This window comes from Montipora foliosa, chromosome 13, assembly GCF_036669935.1.
Source record: "Montipora foliosa isolate CH-2021 chromosome 13, ASM3666993v2, whole genome shotgun sequence".
In the NCBI taxonomy this organism is placed as follows: Eukaryota; Metazoa; Cnidaria; class Anthozoa; order Scleractinia; family Acroporidae; genus Montipora; species Montipora foliosa.
Genome location: NC_090881.1, coordinates 34,533,342 through 34,540,920, shown reverse-complemented (window position 1 = coordinate 34,540,920; position 7,579 = coordinate 34,533,342). Strand labels below are relative to the sequence as shown.

At 39.8% G+C, this 7,579-nt stretch overlaps 1 long non-coding RNA gene across 5 annotated transcripts in view; it reads right to left on the bottom strand.

Moving 5' to 3' along the window:
* The window catches only part of LOC137983632 (uncharacterized), a 29,989-nt gene extending 26,973 nt beyond the window's left edge, over positions 1-3,016 (bottom strand). For 4 of the 5 annotated variants that reach the window (XR_011118969.1, XR_011118970.1, XR_011118971.1 and 1 more), the window contains exons 1-2: positions 2,880-3,016; positions 1,899-1,985 (exon numbers count right to left, since the gene is read on the bottom strand). This is a non-coding gene — a long non-coding RNA (uncharacterized lncRNA). Of the gene's footprint in view, positions 1-1,898; positions 2,033-2,879 lie in introns of all 5 variants that reach the window. The other variant, XR_011118968.1, reaches the window with a different exon arrangement.
* Between the last annotated feature and the right edge of the window lie 4,563 nt (positions 3,017-7,579).

Sequence of the window (7,579 nt, the reverse complement as noted above, 5' to 3'; positions counted from 1 at the left end):
AACTAAATGACCTCATATTTGTTCTTTCCATCTGTTTCACACCTACGCCCGACATCGCTCACACCTGTTTTATCCAAGATTGCTGAGGAATACGTAGTGGATCACATCAAACCAGCTATACTTGCAAAGGTTGATGAACACCAATGTGGAATGGTTCCAGGGTCCAATACTACCATCGCGCTCATTAGTATGATTCACGCATGGCTGAGCGCTACTGATGGTAATGGTGCTACTGTTCGTGTCGTCTTATTTGACTTTCGTAAGGCGTTCGACCTCATCGATCACACAATTTTGATGCAGAAGCTCTCGACTTTTGGCCTCCCTAGTGGTATTGTTACCTGGATAAAAGATTTCCTAACGGATCGCAGACAACGCATCAAGCTCACTCAAGATTACTACTCTGAATGGGGAGTAATTCCATCAGGAGTGCCCCAAGGGACTAAATTGGGTCCATGGCCGTTCACCATCATGATCAACGACCTTTCTATCAACGGAGTTCCAATATGGAAGTATGTTGACAACACAACCATAACTGAAACTGTATTAAAGAACCTTACAAGTAAGATCCAGCAGTATGTTGATGACCTATCCCAACAAGTGTCTGCCGACAAGTTCCAGCTGAACGAAGATATATGTAAAGTACTGCGAATTAGTTTTACATGATCCACCAGAGATTTTGAGCCAATAAAAGTCAATAACAAGAACATTGACTGTGTTAGTAAAGCCAAAATTCTTGGCATAACCATAGCAAACGATCTGAAGTGGAATGACCATGTGGACGAAGTTATCAAGAAAGTTAACAAGCGTTTATACTTTCTGAGTCAACTTAAACGAGCCAAAGTAAAACCAAAGGACCTTACAACCTTCTACATCACCTGTATTCGATCTATGATGGAGTACACATGTGCATTATTTCATGATAGCCTGCCACAATATCTCTCCAATGATCTAGAGTACTGTCAGAAGTGTGCCTTGCGCATTATTCATCCGGGCAGAAGTTACGAGCAAGCACTAGATGAAACTGGTCTAGTAAAACTATCGAAGAGGCGCCAGATGATTACATGTAAACTATTTAAGGAAGCATGCAGACCAGGACACAAACTGAACAAATTTTTGCCTACCAAAAACGTTTGTCATTACAATTTAAGGAAAACAAGAACATTTAGTAACACCAAGTTCTTAACTAAAAGAACACAATTAAGTTTTATTGATAACAATGCAAGGAAAGCCGGCACCGTTTTATAGTTTTAATTATGGATATTACACAATTATATTTAATTTATATTAACTAGTCGTTTTTTTAATATATACATACATCCTTATATTATATATTTTAATATATAATTTTTCTCTAGTTTTTCATATATATTTTTACATATTTACATATATTGTTACTAATATCATAATTCAGCCTGTTGGCTGCCATGATTTTGAATAAAACCATCTATCTATCTATCTACCTGTTTCATTTGAATATACCCTCTTCAAAAAAAACTAAGAAGTCTTTATTTGAGGTCCTCCCGCAAGTAGGATTTTTCCACAATGAACATGCTCATTAGGCTTCGAGGTCCAAATGTTTCCTGCTCAAGTCACGAGCAGACCATTTCCCGCTTCACCTTACAACATCGCTGTTTTAGATCTTGAAAGAGGCTGCTCTAACTTTCCTTTTCCACAAAAGTTGGCGGTGACAATATTATCTTGATTTGCGTTAATTGTTAATTTCAGTTTACAGTGTCCCCAATTAGTGCTCCAGCGCTAGAACAATTGGTGACTTCAATAAAGTTCCTTTCCTTTGTTTTGTTATGTAATAAGCGAGCAATTTTAAACTCTTTTCCACCCTCGCCTTGAGGCAGTCTACAAATCATAAATGAAAGCAAACATATGGGAAAAAAACGCACCTTTGCTTCAGCAAGTGGCCAAACTATCTTGTTTTCCTTTCAGAGTTGCTATAACTGCATCCAGTTCCACTTGTGCAGCTGCGAGGTCTAAGGACATAATATATGTCTCTTGAGCGAGGGGTGTTCAAGTTTGTCTTGTACATGTAATTTAAAAGAAGACAGTAACTGGGCATGTTACTAATTATACTTAACAAGGTGTTCATGGTTTAGTGGGCTTTGGCATAACTGTCCGTAACCGTTAGCAGCCAAAACATGGTAGCCTGCTATTTGTGTGACAGCAAAATCCATGCGTTTCGTGATTTAACATCAGACCTGAAAGTACTTCTGCTCTAGCAAGGTCTTATGAAGCAAAATCACTTAATATTAAGTCAAGATTCATGTGGGAAGGCGCCACAGCTGCTATTCAAATTATTCTTCAGTTGCTTTTGAAGGAATTTTAAGAAAATCTTTCAAGATCCCATTCAAATGTTTCCAGAAAGAAAAAAAATTAAGAAAGATGCGTTTAACTTGTGGCAGGTACAAAACACAGGTCACAGGTCACAGGTCACAAGGCAAAGGTCATTGTTTTACAGTTACAGAAAGAATCCTTAACATTCATTAATTAGGCCTAAACAAAAGTTTTAAGGCCTAATGGTTGCATTTGTTAACGGTAAGGGTTCTTTCTGTATCGGAAAAACAATGGCCTGTGACCTGTGTTTTGTAACCTGCCCGTTTAACTTGAAATACAAAAACACGAATTCAGATGATAAATTCTCAAATTGCTTCGAGTTTCAACAATTTTCGAAGGAACAATTAAAGGGATCAATGTAACACCGTAAGTGTATGTAAGTGACGGGCTATTTCTGCTTCATTTTCAAGAAATAAGCTATGCAACAACACAGTACCTGTCGGCCACGCCTTCTAAAATATGGAAAACATACTTGTAAATTAAAGAAAGCTTTTGTTTTCTTGAAAAAATGGCATCAGCGAGGCGACACCTACCGGTCTATAATAAGTTAAGTGACAGGCCAGTAATCCAAACCACTGCTCAAACTCTTTTTCCGTTCGCCAAAGAGCTCTTTCTCCTTTACAAAGGTTTAATACTCGCCGCCATTTTTGGTTTCTAGGGAGGAGAGGAGAGTGAAAGCGAGTGCAAAATTTACCAAGGGGGTGGTCCTCCAAGCTCATCAGAAATAACAGCAACAAGAGGCTACAGGTAGCCTAAACTTTGTTCAAAGGATTTTTAGCCGCTTTCCTTTTTAGTTCACGATAATCTAACCCATGACGAGCATGTAACTCAAGTAACCTCGAAATGTATAGTTTTAGATATCTGACATTGTAAATTAAGCTGAAAAGCCTTTCGAGGAGATTAATAAAGTTATTATTATTATTATTATTATTATTATTATTATTATTATTATCATCTTTATACAGCACTACATTGCCAGAAAAAGCCATATACAGGGCTACACAGCCCTCAAAAGCCACACAAAGTGCTACACAGTGCCTAAACCCATACACAGCACCACTTGGTGCAAATTAGCCAGATATAGTGCTACACAGTACAAAGTGGTAAATGGCAATGTATTATGTAGTGCTACATAGCTCTACAAGTCATAACACGATCGTTTCCATGTTGCCGAGCATCTGTTGAGCTGTTGTCATAGTCGTAGTCGTTTCTTAAACTCCCTAATGTCTCACTCGTTCGCGAACTTACGGCGACGGCAACGAAAACGTCACAAATTTGTATATTTAGTGGGCAAAAAGAATAGCTTTGCACGTGCGTTTGTCACTTTTGTCCATTTCTTTGCCGTTGTCTGCAAAATAACAATGTGAAATAGCCACATTTGCAGTTTTATGAAGGACGTTAGTTTTCATTTTCTCCCCTCAATTAAGCGCCCTTCCGACCAGAGTCATTTTTGAGGAACTACCACACCCTTTTCATATCAGAAAGGTTGAAATAGTCAGAAGTGGTTACAATAACCGTAACGCAAATTTATGCCCGTGTATGCCTATGTATCCATGTGTATGACCATGTATGACCGTTTATGGCAATGTACACCAGTGTATGCCCATGTATGCCCACGTACACCGCTGTATGCCAATGTATGCTCGCGTATGCCAATGTACATTATAAAAAAAATTAGGATAGTACGCGCACTCTCATTGGCCAATAGCTGCGTTTAGATGAGAGTATGGAAACACGGCTGTGACATCACACGAATTTTGATTGGTTATGTGTTGTCAGACGCGCGTTTTATTGGCTGGTAGGAGATATGAGCGTGTATCAGGAAAATCTGTTTCAATCTAGAAGTAAAAAAACCAGCATTTTCCTTCATTTGTCGAATTATCTTTGAGAAATATTCTCTAAAATCGGGTTCGCATAACTGTCGAGAATTCTCCCAACTCCCCCGAGTGTTTAGATGAGGCTATGGAAACACGAAAAACGTTCTCCATTGCTTAACTAGTGTATGCCGGTGCACAGCAGTGTATGCCCACGTTTATGTACAACAGTACATACCGATGTACGCCCATGTACGCTAGTGTGCGCCAGTACCTATTAAAACCACGTCAAACCGCTATATGATAGTTACACTACGTACTTACCTTCGTTTTCGTCACTACCGCTGACAAACGCCTTGAAATCCCTTGTCTTCCTTGTTGCGCAAAGATTGGCCTGATCAGCAAGCGACTCACTCAGCCCACCGTAAATGACGTCAGTAATTATGAAGTCATGATCCGCATCGGAACATTACTTCTATGAATGGGAGAGCCATTGATGGCTCAAACAACAAATGTTTTAAAGCAGCGTACTGCTTTTATCTGCCCCTGATCAATATAAATTCAGTCTTAGTCGTATTTAGGGTAAGCCTATCACTCAGTTTCGAAATCATGCTGTGTTCGGAAAGCTACATGAAGGTATGAGTACCGCTGGGTATTATTTCGAATACCACAGAGATTACAGAGATGGGACGGTAATCCTTCCACAAGTCAAATATGAAGAGTCTACCTTTTGGTCGAGTGTCGAAGGTCGAGTCCGTGAGCCATAGGTGTTGGCTATGAAATGGAGGCAAAATTTAGATGTTTGCTATTTCCGGTTAACAACGCAAAAGAGACAGAAGTAAGGGTCGATCGGCGCCGAGGACAAAAACTGTTCTTTTTAGCCAACATGTAATTTTTATCAGTGCGGATGGTTTGTCCTGCAAACAAAATGTCTTGACTCGGCCAAATTTATCAAAGGAGCCGCTGTCCCGCTAAGGACCCTTACAAATTATTTGTCCGTGTTACTTTCTTTTGTTTTCATGAGAAGCGTCATTGACAAGTTACGATTTCTATTTGTATCGCCATCAGATCTCACAATCCAGAAATCAGACTGCCCTGTAGGATAAGCGTTGATAGGCTTTAAACAGGCAGTGCGGATGCGCCAGGGCAAATAATTTAGCCCCGGACAAAACGAGACTTTGTCAGCAATGAGGATCGACCCTTAGTTTGAACTGCGGAATGGGCATGCAGGAAAAAGAAGTTTAAAAATATCATCGCTGTTAGACATTGCAAGCAAGCCTGAAAAAATACGGAGGAAGGGATAGAGGAGAGAAGCAGCTACTCTAACACTGACCCTGCCACCTTTGTTTGGCTTCGTTGGCGATCGTTAAATACAACAGATGTTTTTCTTTTGCAAATAAAAGTGGCATGGTATTCAGCATCGAAGCTTTGCCGGAAAATGATTCAAACTTCTAAAAGGAAAGCCGTTCCCACTTTTATGAATGTTGCGTCATTTCTGGTTAACATGACCTCTAATCCTCTTATCTGGCACCCCGGGGAAATTGAGTCGCACGCATGTGACGCGTGCCAGTTTCAATTGCATTTCAGTCCATTTCAGCACGTTTGCAAATAAAAGCAGATGCGTTTTACTAGACCAATAAAACAGTCAAGACACCGCAAGCAAACTTCACCGCAACAATGGTCTCTTTATGGATTTTGTGCTCTTTCGTTATGTTTTTGACGATCAAGGCGTCAAACGGGATTCACACCGAAACTACGCTATCGGTGACGGGCTATGGGGCACTGCAAATAGCCATGTTGCGACACGGGGAGAAATACGCTACGGACAATAATTGCTATCGCTGGGAAGATGTTCCACCTCTGTACCATGGTTTAACCCATGTGCGTGGACTGAAAGACAAACAGGGGGACATTTTATTCAAAGTAAACGTCCCGGTCATCATTTATCTTGCAATCGATTCGCGTTCTTCGTATATCCACGGAGATGACTACGAAAAAACCGGAGATTTAGTGATGTTAGGAGGTTGTCCTGTCCTCTTTAAAAAAAATTGACACGCATTGCTTACGTGTGGTAGTGAAGTAACACAGCGATTTATTCCATAATGTCAACTGAACTGTGTGTTGTCTTCCAGGAGCTTCAAGTTGTCCTTGCGTAATATGTAGCTCTAACAGTGCACGATATTGTTTTGGTATTGTGTATCATTGTAGTGAAATGGTAGAAGTCTTGGGTAAATAGCCTGAGAAGACATGTGGTTACTAGCAAAGTACTGAGCCCAGAAAGATTGAAGAAAATAAATGGGAAGTGAAAAACATTGTCTTCTGGGATGACATGTTGACCGTTGTCTTTGCGTAATATGTAGGTCTAACAGTACACGATATTGTTTTGGTATTGTCTATCATTGTAGCGCCATGGTATAAGTCTTAGATAAATAGCCCCTTGAGAAGACACGTGGTTACTAGCAAAGTACTGAACCCAGAGAGACTGAAGAAAATAAAAGGGAATCGAGAAACATTGGCTTCTGGGCTGACATGTTGATCATGCAACTTCTTTCCACCACAAGTGTAAGCGTGCACTGACAGCATCTGACAGCATCTGAAAGCTTTGTAAACAACAGTTGAAAGCTGAAGTTATTCCTATTCGGCGGGGTTAGTATCTGGATGGGCGACCTAAGAAATATACCACTCAGTAACAGAAGCATAGGACCGAAAATTCTATTTTAATGCTATCAAATGCGAACCAAGCAAGATACAGATTTTGTTAGCTTGCTTTATCCAAAACAAATATTGATGTAAAAGTAAATAAATATGGATACACAGTTTTTAAGAAGAGCAGAAGGAAGTTTCAGGACGGTCGATCGAGCATAAAATATTTTGCCATCGGTAATAAAATCTACGACATGAAAACAACATTTATTTTGAACCACGAATATAAAAAGTTACCATCAGCGAAAAACAGTTTGGGAGATTTTAGTTGTTTTGTTGTAATTGTACAAGTTTGGCTCCACCGAGTAAATCGCACATCGAATTCAGCGAGCGCAGTGATCAAGTTACCACGTTATTTTACCGCGGCATGTTTACTCGCGAAACAGTGAAGCATCTGTGTCAAATGATGCCAAGCTACCGGGTTTTTGTTTTTGTTAGTTTTCTTTTTATTTCGATTGTTATAAATTTTGACAAGAAATGTGCGAATTCAACACAAAGATCACAATCGCGCAACTCTCAGAGGTTGACCATTGTTTCTGGAAAATCAAAAATTTACTCTCCAAGACAAGGTTATTTATCACCAGGTAATTCCATCGTTTTGGTAATAGCAGCTACTTTATTATTCATCAGCGTCACAATCTTTTGCCGATTTTGGGGGTCATTTTGTTGAAACTCAAGCACGCTTCCAACAGACCTGTTTATTTTCGTGACTAATG